The 14,279-nt window shown below is 49.4% G+C and overlaps 1 long non-coding RNA gene across 1 annotated transcript; it reads right to left on the minus strand.

The window, feature by feature from the left end:
• Positions 1 to 5,453: 5,453 nt before the first annotated feature.
• On the minus strand, positions 5,454 to 12,031 carry LOC147344447 (uncharacterized). The gene is made up of 5 exons (XR_015155683.1): positions 9,808 to 12,031; positions 9,547 to 9,712; positions 9,121 to 9,212; positions 6,891 to 7,058; positions 5,454 to 6,218 (listed from the first exon to the last, which is right to left on the minus strand). It is a non-coding gene; the product is annotated as an uncharacterized LOC147344447 (long non-coding RNA).
• Between the last annotated feature and the right edge of the window lie 2,248 nt (positions 12,032 to 14,279).

Below are 14,279 nucleotides of genomic sequence, written 5' to 3' on the forward strand. Positions count from 1 at the left end.
GCTGTGCAGTTGAGGAGCGATTCATGTCGAGCTGTGTCTGCAGCAGGAATCCCGCTGGGACAGAATGTCTTACCCTGACACCTGTGGGTCCGGCATCCTGCAAGGGCAGGGGGCGGCCTCCCTTGGGGTCTGGGCTGGCGTGTCCCCTCCATCCGGCTTCCTCTGTCCCCAGCGGGGCCTGGCCCCACATTTCCAGCTTGTGGCCGCATCTCTCCACCTGGTTCAAGCCTGAGAAGCGCCTCCGCACCCTGATCCTTACAGCTCAGCTTCAACCTCCCGCCCCACTGTTTGGGTTTCCAGCCACAGCACCCACCTGGACTGCCACCCTAAAGTGTGGGAGTTTCCAGCTCCCCTCCCAACAAAGCCAGTCTGTCCCAGATCTGAACTGTCTTTGGAAAAACCTTACAATGCACCCCTCCTTTTGGGTTTTTCTCCTGCATCAGGACAGCTGCCCTGGCTCCCCAGTCCCTTAGGATTCTGGAGCAGCTTCAGCCTCAGGTCTGTTTTCTCCCAGGAGGTGGGGACCACCGCCCTGCTCTTTCAAAACTCAGAGCCTTGGTGGCTCCCTATTTGCAAAAACCATGACCCTGCGCTCTTAGCACAGACAGGGTACTTGGTGGCTGACATTTACCGGGCGCTTACTCTGTTCCAAGCAAGTGTGATCGTGGCCTTACAGGTTATCCCATACAGGTCAGGTACCACTCTGACCCTCATGTTACAGATCAGGCTGTGGAAACATGAAGAGCTTGCCAAGTCATACAGTCATGAGGGAGGGAGCCTGGGTTTGGAGCAAGCGCTTGTGCCTTATGCTGCCAGCACCCTGAGCTGGTGGTGGGGGCCACGTAAGATCCAGGGGTCCATGAAGGTCCAGGGGAGGGGCAGCAGCTTTAGCCAATGGATGGAAATGCAAGCCAGTGGGGCCAATTCTTCTGAAGCTCCCAGAGAAGTTGGCCATCCCATTCAGATGATGACAGCTGTCCCTGTTTTTGGACCGGCCCCTCTTTCAGCTAGCCAGTGGGTCCGCAGATTGTACCCTCTGCTGTCCTGGAGTGCTGGGGACATGGGCCCTGGAGTCCAGCTCTGCCAACCATGGGCTTATCATCTGCATCCTCTTTCTACATCCTCCTCTGTAGACAGAGATAATACTAACACCTGCTTAGAAGAGTTTTTGTACAGATTGAATGGGAGGCTTCAGGTAAAGTGCTTGGTTCATGGCAAATGATCAGTCCGTGTTAGCTAGTATTATTATTTCCAGCCTGAATGAAGAGACATTAAGACCTATCTCTTTGAAGCCCTAACCCTGGCTTTGTTTCCTGCTATTTCTCTTTGCTGTGAAACCATGGGCAAGTTACTCCACCTCCCTGAGCCTCTTGTGTCCTTATTTATAGGTAATGAACGTTGAATGTCACTAAGTTCAAGTTTCACCTCTAATAGTCTTGACTCCAACAGCAGCTCAAGCCGTCTAGGGCAGAGTATCGCTCACTTTCTTCTAAAGATCTTCTCAATATCACACAGAAATTCATCCCAGTGTGGGCTCATCATGACGACTAGCAGATTCTTTGTTTTATCCGACTGAGGCATCATTTTGTCCCATCCTCTCAGGACAAGGAAAAGACCCATTGTAAAAAGTCCTCTGAGTGCTCCAAAACAGGAATCAAGACATTTGTTAGCCTCCTCCAAACAAGACAAGGCGTCACTTCAGAACACCACTGGGTTAGGGGTGCCAAATTTAGCTATTTAATAAATTACAAGACACTCAGTTAAATTGGGATTTCAGATAAACAATGAATACTTCTTTGTACTCCCTAATATTGCATGAACAAATACCACATGGAATGTACTTACATGAAAAAAGTATTCATTGTTTATCTGAAATTCAGATTGAGGTGAATGGTTTATATTTTATATGGCAACCCTACACTGGGTAGAAGGCACGCCCACAAGTTGCCTGGCTGGGGAAGTCCAAGAGAGATGGACCTTTTTCCAGAGGTCATTGGGAACTAATTGCCTTCTCCTTCTGATGAATTTGTGTATTGACAGTGCTATTTGAATATTCAGTGATAAAGATAATCTATTATAAACCCATGCTTCCAGGACTACCTGGATGGTCCAGTGACTGAGACTCCAAGCTCCCAATGCAGGAGTCCAGGTTCGATCTTTGGTCAGGGAACTAGACCCCACATGCCACAACTTAGACCCAGTGTATCCAAATAAATAATAAATAAATATTTTAAAAAACAAGCATGCCTCCTCTTGAGTTAAATAGTAACTATGGTATTGACTGCATTGTTGGAAAAGACATGAGGCTTTGTCATCAAGCGTGTATGTAAAATGTATGGCTACGGTCAGTGCCAGGGGCAGAGGCTCGCCATGGTGGACAAGTCACAAAGCCTGTGATGACAGAACAGGCCTCTGAGCCCCTGTGCTTCCTCACCTGATCTGTGCCATCCTACAGGGATTAGCTGATGGGCAAAATGTAATTCTGTCCAAGATGGAAGCGGACAGACCCTCTGCCAAGAATATATCCCCACACACCTGGGCCATTTTTCTGGCTGCTGTTTAGTGCTGGCCCCTGCTACTTTACCTGGCTCTGTTTCTCAGAGCTGATTCTCCTGCTCAAGCATGCTGAATTTCCAGCAATTCATTATGAGCCCATCAGTGTCAGCCATCTGCTGTGGGTACCATCCCCACATAAGCCCCAGAGATCATGGGGTAAAGAATCCACCTGTCAATGCAGGAGACACAGGAACTGCAGGTTCAATCCCTGGGTCAGGAAGTTCCCCTGGATGAGGAAATGGCAGTCCACTCCAGTATTCTTGCCTGGAGAATCCCATGGACACAAGATCCTGGCGTGCTACAGTCCACAGGGTCAAAAAGAGTCATATATGACCGAAGAGACAGCATGCACACATGCACGCATGCTGCTATAGCAAACTGCCACAAACCTAGTGGCTTGAAACAATGCAAATTTAGTATGCCGTGGTTCTGTGGTTCGAGTCCAGTGGGCTCAGCTGGACTCAAGGTGTTGGCAGAGTTTCGCTCCTTTCTGGAGACTCTGTGAGGGAGAATCTGCTTGCATGTTCATCTAGGTTGTTGGCAGATTCAGTTCCTCATGGCTCCAGGTCCTGTTTCCTGGCTGGCCAATCACCAGGAGTCTCTCTCCTCATCCTTCTTCCATTGGCAAAGTCAGCAACAACACAGCAAGTAAACCTCTAACTTCTCCCTCTCCTGCATCTCTTCTGTTCAAGACAGAGAAAAAGTCTCTACTGTTAAGGGCTCATGTAATTAGACTGGGTCTACCCAGGTCACCTTCTTATTTTTATGTCCAAAATTTTAATTCCATCTGCAAAGTCCTATTACCAGGTTCTAGGGATTCACACAGAGTCGGACACGACTGAAGTGACTTAGCAGCAGGGATTAGAGAACAAATGTCTTTGGAGCGGGGAGGATGGAGGCATATTCTGCCTACCACAGATGGGGTAGTGATGCTTTAGGGTAAAACAAGGCACATTCATTTCCTACTTGTTGTTGTTCAGTCACTAAGTCATATCTGACTCTTTGTGACCCCATGGACTGCAGCATGCCAGGCTTCCCTGTCCTTCACTATCTCCTGGAGTTTGCTCAAACTCACGTCCATTGAATCGGTGATGCCATCCAACCATCCCATCTTCTGTCACCTGCTTCTCCTCCTGCTCTCAATCTTTGCCAGCATCAGGGTCTTTTCCAATGAGTCATCTCTTCGCATCAGGTGGCCCAAGTATTGGAGCTTCAGCTTCAGCATCAGTCCTTCCAATGAATATTCAGTGTAAAACAAGGCATATTCATTTCCTAGGGCTGCTGTCACAAATTTGTCGCCTCACAGTTCTGGCGTCTGGAAGTCCCAAATCAAGGTGTCAGTGAGCCGCTGTTTTTGTTGTTGTCGGTCGGTCATTAAGTCATGTCTGCCTCTTTTCCACCCCATGTGCTGCAGCATGCTGGACTCCTCTATCCTTTACCATCTCTCAGAGTTTGCTCAAACTCATGTCCATTGAGTCAGTGATGCCATCCAACCATTTCAGTGAGCCATGCTCCCGCTGAAACCTTAGGGGAGAATCCTTTCTCTCTTGTCCTCGCTTCCAGTGGTGACCGGCAGTCCTTGGCTTCCTTGGGTTGCAGCTGCGTCGCTCTAGTCTCTGCCTCTGTCACCACGTGGCCTCTCCCCGTGTATCTGTGTCCAGATTTCCTTCTTCTGATAGGGACACCAGTCATCCTGAATGAGGGTCTTACCCAAATGACCTCAACCCAATCCCATCCTTATTTTGAAATTAGGTCCCATACCATTCATAGGTCCCTTTAGATACTGGGGCTAGGATTTCTGCAAGTGTTTTGCAGGGGACATAGTTCAACCCCAAACACAAGGTAATGCCAGAAAGGTACCAGGCACAGAGCCTGACCTCTGGTCTCTGCTTAATCAACAGTAACAGTTGGGGGACTTCCCTGGTGGTCCAGTGGTTAAGAATCTGTCTGCCTGTGCAGGGGACACAGGTTTGATCCCTGGTCAAAGAACTCAGATCCCACAAGCCGTGGGACAAACTAAGCCCACACATCTCAACTAGAGACAAGCTCACACGCCACAATGAAGATCCTGCGTGCCTCAACTAAGACCCAATGCAGCCAAAAATAAAATAAGTAAATAAAAATACAAACCAAAGAAAACAGTAGCAGTTGGCATGCACGAGTGACGTCTCAGACACTCTGGGTGACCGTGGCCATGGATGTGGCCAGCTGGTGCGTGTGTGGCAGGAGCCTGGAAACCACACTTCCTTCCGTCCTGCCTTCCTGACCATCTCTCCCCCATTCTGTGGTCAGCTTCACCCCCGCCCTCTACTCAGGCTGCCCCCTTGCCTGTGATGTCCTCTCCCTTCTCCAAATCGGCATCCTGGTCGCTCTTCAAGCCCCACCTTTTCTGAAAGGCCATCTCTCAGGTGGCTGCACCCTTCCGAAGGCTGGGCCAATTAAAGAGAAACTGGAAAGGCTAATTTCACCCTGCAAGTCCCACTGCTCAGCTGGCTGGAAACGAGCCTTCCTATTAGGAGATGTGGATCAAAAACTCAAGGGAGAAATGAAGATAAAGCAAGATGCTGATTCAGTGGCTCAGAAGGTTCAGAAGAAGAGTAATTTTCAAGCAAGAAATTGCACCGTCTCTCTATCCGGTCTGATAATAATCCATCTTGTAAACATGAACTGTTCTTCCTAGAAAGAAAAACAATAACATCCATACACCCTGGCCAAGTTAGCCTTCCAGGGGCCATAAGTCTTTTGGTGGGGGGGAGGGGCGGTCGTCTACAGGACACACAGAGCATTGTCTGATTACCCTCCCCTTGCACATTTGTTAATATCACGTTGGCCTGAACTAAAATGCAAAGTAGGAAAGGGCTGATACATTCCATCAGCAGTCCAGGAATCTCACACCATTTTTTAGTACCTCCACGTTTAATCAATTAGAGCACGTGCACACCCAGAGCAGTCCCCAGACACAGCCTCGTCTGCTGAGAGAGCTGGCCTCAGCACTCACTCTCTAGGATGACTTCCAAACACTTGAGCGTCCTGACCTCGCCTCGTTTCCGGAAACGTCCTTAAGCTCGTTTCCCCCAGCACAGATGGGAACGGAGCTGGGTGGACGAGGGACAGCTGTCACTGCTGGAGGAACGGAAGAGATAGGCAGCCTCGCTTGGGGCTGAAGGATGCCCCAGAGGGAAGTCACTGTCTCCCTCCAGACACGGTCCCTGGAGGCTCTCACCTACTGGGGAGGGGCTCCCAAGGGCCAGGCAGAGGATCAGCTTGGCACCTGCAGGATCTAGCCCAGGGCCTGGGAGAGACCAGCATGGGTTGGCAGAAGGAACAAATGAATGAAGATGGTGGACTCGAGGCGGCCAGACCAGGACTGTGGAAGCTGTCCCCACTGGCAGTTGAGGCTGGGTCTCAACCCCACCTGAGTCCCAGGATTCAGGCCTCCATCTCCCAGGGACATCGCCTGGAACCCGGCCTGGGGCAGAGCGCTCAAGAAATGCAGCCAGCTTTTAAGCGCAGGCCCGCGGGTCAGAGCCTAGTGCCATGGCCGCGTGGGGTGGGGAAACCGTTTGCAGCTGTTTATGCGATGTGTATCGGTGGATAAATAAACTTCATTTTCCAGGGCTGCCAATCTCTAAACATGCAGGAATATACATTCGCTCAGAAACCTAAAAAAAATAAACAGACGGGGTGATGTTTGAATCTTCCTTGCGTCAGGGCCCTGGGTCCCGAGCTACTCGCCTTTCAGCTGGTTAATAAACCCAGTTTATGGATCCCTCCCAGAGGCCCGCGTGTAAAAGTTCTGCTCAGAGGAAATGCTCCCTGTTAGGACGTGGGGGAGGGAGACTGTGAGCAGCAGATCCTTCTAGTATCTCTTCTGGTGGGTCCAGGCAGGCCCCGGCACAAGCCAGGTGACTCTTGGATGACCCAGGAGGTGGCCACTGGCATCCGCTACCCCGAGCCTCAGCTCAGCCTAATGCAGGGAGGTTAGGTGAGCCAGGTGAGAAGCCAGCCATGTCTTCTAAGCCAGGACCACCCCCCACCTACCCACCCCCGCTTTATTGTGACTCTGAGGCACCTTAGACAGCATCTGCCTATGTCCCCTGCCTCCATCCTCCCGTGGGACACTTGCACAGGAGAAGAAGGGAGAAGATTTTGACTGTGGGCTCCACCCCTTGTCCGTCCAAAAGGTACCTGGAGATGTTCTCGCCTCCTCCCTTGATCTCAGCCATCACAAAGACAGTATGCTTATCTCACGGCACCAGTTCACAAAGCCAGTTCCCAGTGGTCCCCCAGGAGACCCATAAGGCAGCCGCTCATTCATTCATTCATTCACTCACTCATTGGTGAATCAGGAGATTGGTGATCCACTCAGGACCTGGTCCTGGTCCTGACGCCAAGCATGACAGCAGCTGCCTTCAAGGGGCATAGAGTCCGGGGCACACAGAAGCCAGGTTTCAGGAAACAGAAACCCAGAGATGTCTTGGGCAACTTGGCCAAGGTCTCACCTAGTAGGCGACAGACAGAGACCCAGGATCTGGGTTCGATTCCCAGATGGAGGCTCTTCCTACCGTTCAGGGGAGCTGCATCCTATCCCCACATTAACTTAGGGTTCAGGGTTTCTAGTTAGGAAACGGGGTCAGGGGGAGCAGGGAGCAGGGTCAGAAAAGAGAGAGAAAAAGTGAGAAGAGGAGAAAGAAGGGAGGGGAGACCGTTTCAGTGGCTCAGGCTACGCTCCCCAGCATTTCAGGCCTGAGGTCACAGGCAGGTAACACCACTCCCTCCATCACAATCCCGAGCGAGCACCACAGTGCCAGCACCTCTTGGTCCTGAAAGGAACCCCCTTCTCCTTCTCCTGGCAACACGGCTTAGAAACACAAACTGACCACTCCGTCTGGTGCTCAAAGCAGTAAAGACCCGCTCCAGCCTCTGAGGACAGCCTGGTGGTGGAGGACTTACAGAAGCAGGGCAGCCTCCAAACCCTTCTCCAGGCGTCTCCAAGGGTTGTTTTACCTGAATTGTCCCCTTCAGTGCTAACCTTAGGCCCTACCTAACCCCTCCCACTCCACACACCCAGGCAGCAGAGGCCACCAGGGTCCTGCTCCCAGAAGGACATCTGGACCTGCTGCCTCTCGTCATTCACACCCACACAGCCCACACCCCCCCACCGACTCCTCAAACTCACAAGGGACAAGAGACCCCCCTGGGGTCTCTTTCATAAGGGCACTAATCTCATTCATGGGGACTCCACCCTCATGACCTGGTCACCTCCCAAAGGCTCCACCTCCTAACATCACCTGGGGATTAAGTTTCTGCATATGAATTTGAGGCAGAGGGGACCCAAACTTCCAGTCTGTATAGCACTCATCCATGCTTCATATTTTTCTTTTGCTGAAAGACAGGGCTGGCCCAGGGAGGTGAAGGAAAAGCTGGCCCAGCTCAGCCACTGGGAGCTAAAGGCAGATCACAGCCCTTCTCTGGGTGCAGTTTTCTCATCTGCAGATTGGATGGGGAAAGCGCCGACTGGCTGACCATGTTCTCATCAGCAGTTCTTTTCAGAAGCAACAAGGAGCAGCATCAGGCAGGGAAGTTCCTCCTGGGGAGCAAGCGCTGGTCTCCCAGCCTCACTGCTGACCTAGGGACCCTTCTGCTGTCACCTGTTTATATGTGTTAGTCCCTCAGTTGCATCCAACTCTGTGCGACCCCATGGACTGTAGCTCTCCAGGCTCCTCTGTCCATGGGATTCTTCTAGCAAGAATACTAGAGTGGGTTGCCATTCCCTCCTTCAGGTCTTCCCAACCCAGGCATGGAACTCAGGTCTCCTGCATTGCAGGCAGATTCTTTACCAACTGAGCCACCAGGGAAGCCCCAAGCTTACCCTGTGTGGCTCGGGCAGGCTCCTCTGCCTGTTTCACTCTGTGACCCCCTCCATTGGGAGAGTGGGATTGCTTTTGGCAGATCCCTGACCATGGAGCCCCACCATGAAAGGGGAGGGGTGGGACTTCCCTGATGGTCTAGAGGCTAAGACTCCACACTCCCAATGCAGGGGGCCTGAGTCCCATCCCTGGTCAGGAAACTAGATCCCACTTGCTGCAACTAAGATTTCGCACACCACAACTAAAGATCCCATGTGTTGCAACTAAAAAGGTCCCACAACAAAGAGAAGGGCCACAGCTAAGACCCAGCAAAGTCAAATAAAATATTTTTTAAATATATTTTTAAAAGATGAAGGAGAATTCATTTTGATATTTGGCAAAACTAATACAATTATGTAAAGTTTAAAAATAAAATAAAATTTAAAAAAAAAAAAAAGATGAAGGAGAGGAGTAGGAGAACTTTGGGCTGTGTCCCAAAGAAGGCAAGGATCAGAACAAGGCTTGAGGCAAGGGTGTGTCCAGGCCAGCCCCCAGCAAAGCCTGAGAAGCAGGACCCTGCAACCATGCAGGGCACCTGCTGGGGGGCCAGGTGGCAGCTCGGTTTGCCCATGTCCCCTGATCTGGAACCCCAGGGCACTGAACATCCAGTTACGTGGGTCATCAAGGTTGGGTTTCTACATCAGACTTCACTTACCAAGGCTTTCCCTGCAAAAACCAACATGACAGGCACGCAGCACTGGGTGACTGAAGGATCCTTCTGACAGTTCTACATCCCTTCCAATCAACCTGTTAATGTCACACATTTCTACTAGTGGAACTTTGCGACAAATAGTGACAAACAGTTCACAGGTGAGTGTAGTCAACCAGACGTGCTTTAGGGAACAGCAGCCGATCCACCTCTTTCTTCTCTAGTCCTCACTCTCCATAATCATTCATTCAACCAACCAACTAGCCAACCCGCTAATAATTTTTGTGCATCTGCCCTGTGCGGGGCTCTCCCAGGGACACTAGTTCAATTCAGTTCAGTCGCTCAGTCATGTCCAACGCTTTGTGACCCCATGGACTGCAGCACGCCAGCCTCCCTGTCCATCACCAACTCCCGGAGCTTACTCAGACTCACGTCCATCGAGTCAGTGATGCCATCCAACCTTCTCATCCTCTGTCGTCCCCTTCTCCTCCTGCCCTCAATACCTCCCAGCATCAGGGTCTTTTCCGGTGAGTCCAAGGGCACTAAGGATCCAGCATTAAATAGGGCAGTATCTTTGCTGCCCCATAAAATTCACATTCTGGAGGAGACAAAACAATAAGCAAGTAAATAAATAAACACAATAATTACAGATCGGAATAAGGGGGAAAATAAAGTGATGAAAGTTAAGAGTACCTGAGAGGCCTTGTCCTTGTCATCCTCTGAGCCCCAGTCATCTAAGTGGGCAGCCACTGTCTGAGCAGGTCTCCACTCACCCAGCAGAGCCTCTGAAACTGCTGTGTGCGCGTGGAGCACCTGCTTGTAAAAATGCAGAATCTGATTCAGCTGTTCTGGGTCCTGAGATGCCGCGTTTCTCCCTGGCTTCCAAATGATGCCGGTATAGCTGGTCCAGGGACCACAGAACACAGAGCACTCCCTGCAACCCTGACCGAGTGACTTGTCCTTGTCCAGCACAGGGGCTATAGGAGAGCTCAGAGGGGCCTCTATCAACTGCCAGGACCACCTTTCCCTGAAAAATATTCTGTTCTAGCCAGGTGTGTGGTGTGGATGGACACCTGAACCATGGAAGGAAGATATGTGATGGACTTGTCTGTGTGGACTGAAGCCATGAGACACATCTCTGCACCAGCCATTTTATTCTCCTGGATCTGTCTCTTTGTATTCCTGAGACTCTGAGACCTATACTCAGTCCCCGGGCCCCCCAGGCTGCTGTGTAAAGCGCACTAGTTTGGACTCCACGGCACTCAAGCCCTAGCTACATCACTGACGAGCATCCAGCCTCTTGGTCCTGGTGGCCCAACTGTGCAGAAGCCAACACCACCTACTCTGCTTTCCTTCAGAGCAAATGGACATCATTAACATAAGGAGCAGTCAGATCTAGAAGCCTGGATGGTTTACCCAGCCTTGAAATAGACCAGAACCCTTCGCTGGGAATTTGAACGAAGGTGGTTGAGAGTCAGCCATGGCATATAGTTCTAAGGAACTTAGTGCAGCAGAAATGAATCTGCAGCAGTTGGAAAGACAGCGATGGAGAGTCATAGAGAAGCCTTGTATAAAGATCATGCAAAATCGATGTCTAGAATACTGCTTGATACACAAGCTCTGCGTGAGCACAGAACTAATCTCCCCACTCTCTTCTTCACCCTCCTACTGATCTTACAGGACCCTCTATTTTTTCCCTTTCTAAGTCCCGTGTCCCTGGCCGAGCCGTCCAGTTGTACCTGAAAAGCGGTGCTATTTCTTTAAGCCTCTTGTAGGTCTCCCTGATTTTCTTTGGCATCTGGGTTGGGCATCTCTGGTAATCTGACCCACATCTGGGTGCGATAAAGAACAATTATCAAGCTGGAACATGCCCCGCACCAAACACACCTACTTAATTGGTGCTTTTCTTAAGCTAACGTTTCACATTATTTGGGCCTCCCCAAAGCATCAAGTTGAAAAGGCAAAGCTCGTTTAGTGAAAGCTTCCTTGAGGTCTAGATGGGCCTTGTATGTACCATACGTGCACAAAAGCTTCCAGTGCGTGCTGGGCACAGGCCTAATTAATGATGCTTTTACTTATTAGCAATAACCAACTTCACATGCACAGCTTTTTGAACTTGTTTCTGGAACCCTCTTCTGAACCACAAGACTAGAATAGAATAACGGGCACTCTGTAAATATTTGTCGAGTGACTAAATAACGTGGGTGCAGTCAAGCATGCTGGCTAAGAAGGCTGGAGACACTGGCTTCAGGAAGATCTAGGATCCAGGTCTGGATCTCAGTTCTGTTTGTCATTTTTCGTGCGACCATAAGTTCTCTTCGTTTGTGTCTTCATCAGCTTAACTGATTAAATGCAAGTAAAATGATTAAATTAAATCACATTTACATAACTCACTATTTGGTAAGTCATAGGTATTTGAAAAATGTTAGCTACTAAAAGGTGACCATATTGCCCAAACAGGGACATGTTTAGCAGTGAATATGGAGCTATAATAATTACACCACAACAGCAGGCATCAACCAGGACTGTCCAGGCAAGCAAGGGCATCTGGTCACCCTGGCTGTTCCTATCTAATACGTGAGGTTTTTACAGATCATCAAATCCAACCTACTTCTTTGACACATGAAGCTAGTGAGCTAGGGAGCCCTGGGGAGGTTAAGAGTGACCTGAAGTGACATGGCCTCATAGCAGACTCCAGGTTCAGAGTCACACTGCAGGTGCTAATTCCTCTTCCTCAAGAACGACAGCAAGGCTGAGAGACACTGGGAGGTGCTGGTCTCTGTCATTGTGTTTCGGCAAGATCTCATTTTGCAAAGGACAACAGTGAACCTCAGAGAAGTTAAGAACCTCGCCCAAGGCCACGCAGCAGTATGTTCAGATGCCGGGATGGCAGGCATCTCCCAGACTCTCTCCCACTGAAGTGTAAGCTACGTGGTCTGTAACAGCACAAGTGCTGGTTTGCACGCTGACATCATTTGTGAAATCAACAACTTATGCTTTTAGTTCACGCATCTTCCCTGGTTGTGTTTCAGAGCTCAGTGATCATCCTGATTACTGGTGCCTGACACAGACATTCTGGTTACAATTCACTACTCTTTCCCCAGGCTCCCACATCCATTTCTGTTCCTGTTTCTAAAAGACTGTGCTCTGTAGAGAGTGCAACAGTATTATGTTGCCTCTCACACAGAAGTGTGCTGAAGGTTATCATTTTCAGCATCCATCACACTGCTGACAATCCAACAGGAATCACCAGGGACCCATCTTTCCCAATTTTCAAGACATGAAAATTCTCAGGGACTTCCCTGATGGTCCAGTGGCTAAGAGTCCGTGCTTCCAATGCAGGGGCCCAGGGTTCCACCCTTGGTCAGAGAACCAGAGCCCACCTACCACGATGAAGACCTAAGATCCTAAGTGCTGCAACTAAGACCTGCCACAGCCAAATAAACAAATAATTTTTTTTTTAAATTTCTAAGAAAAAAAAATTCTCAGAAAGGGCTCCACACACCCCTGCTGAAATGACCTACCTCCAGTGCAAAGTGATGGGTGACATTTCCTCCTAAATAACAGAGCCTAGTTTACACCTAATCGGTTTCCTCCTCCCGGTCTTTCTTCTTTGTGCAGGCTTGCATTTCTCTCCTAAATCCTGGAGAATCACCATTTATCTCACACATGTGAGGGAGCAGGCTCTGCCTGGCTCGCAGGAGTCAACTCCATGCTCCTGTTGCCAAGGCCATGTCCAGGGAATTCACTTGGATGGCTTGAACTTGGCCTCGGCCATGGTGGGAATATTTGCACCACAGAAATCAGCAGACTATAAATCAGGGCTTCTTCTTTTTTTTTCTTGGAGAACCAGTGGTTTGACGTTTATAGCTCACCACTGCATATATGGCACCGAATCCAAACCCCGCCTGGCTGCTTATGTCACATGCTTTTTATCAACTCAGTCTTCCCAAATTTCTACCACTTTTCCCAATACCTCTGCTCTTGCCTGGTGATTGTGGGCAGTCAAAACACCACAGTTACAAAAGATACAAGTATCATCCAGAACAGAATTTTTGACAACTACGTTTCCCGCCCCCCCCTCCACCCATATGAGTCTGTTTAGTCCACTGCTTGTAAAACTGCGTTTACAGAATCTCTTTCAGATCCATGCCCGACACATGCCTTCGCTTGCTAAAAAAGTTATCCAGTTTTCCTCCACTCCCCGCTCCCAAGTCCCACACAAAGTGTGATCATCACATATTTTTGCATCTCCAGCATGCCCTGGGTCTTGTCAGGGGTCCACATATGGACTGAGTTTCTTTTAAACAGGCTAAAGTTTCCCACTCTCAATTCTGTCTTTAAAGATCTGACAAAGTGGGGCTACAGAGAGACGGACGCACAGAGACCCCCCCCCCACCAGCTGAAAACCGCTCTTTCCACAGAACGCTCATTTATAGAATTAAGTTACAGCCTGACTGTTTCAGTGGATGGTCCCAGACTGGGGCAAACCTCTGAGGCTAAAATTTGAGCTTCCATTTTGCATGTGCAGTGCAATTCCTAGCGAGTCTATTCCATCGTCCACCCTGCATCTCAGCACTACCGTGCATCTTGGTCAGTCTCCATGCACGAGGGTTCCGGGTAACAGTACATTAAGGCTAGGGTGCAACTGTCCTTCTCTATAAACATTTTTCTACAGCGGTTTTAAAAACCAGAGATAAAGCTGACCTTGACAAGAAATCTTATGAAACTCGACCACCTTCCTGCTGTTCTGACTCTGTTAGAAATGACGGTTTGGGGCCTTGCATAGGTTTTCATAAGACAATGCAAGCCTCTTCAAGCAATGAACCAGTCACTCCTTATAACTTATCTGTAACTCAGTTATTTTGGAAACAAAATGAAAAGACTAGGAAAGCTCACTAAAAATAGTAAGTCACTGCTTTGCAAGAGCTGGCTTTAAGACAATTAATTATGCAGCAGTAATGTTCTTAATCATCTCTAAAGGAAACTATTTGCTCATGGTACTAGAAGAAATCAAACAAGGATCTCGCTTTAGCTCTGCATTGTAAGCTCATTATGTAGGGTCATTTGGGCCTGACTGATTTCTGAGTCTTTCAGAAAAAGACCTGGGTAGGACTATGGGAGGCAGAAGCTGCATTTGGGCCGCCTGGGTGTTACCCAGGAAA

This window comes from Bos grunniens, chromosome 26 (genome assembly GCF_055505025.1).
Source record: "Bos grunniens cultivar Pamir isolate PY7600 chromosome 26, Bosgru_T2T1.0, whole genome shotgun sequence".
Taxonomy (NCBI): domain Eukaryota; kingdom Metazoa; phylum Chordata; class Mammalia; order Artiodactyla; family Bovidae; genus Bos; species Bos grunniens.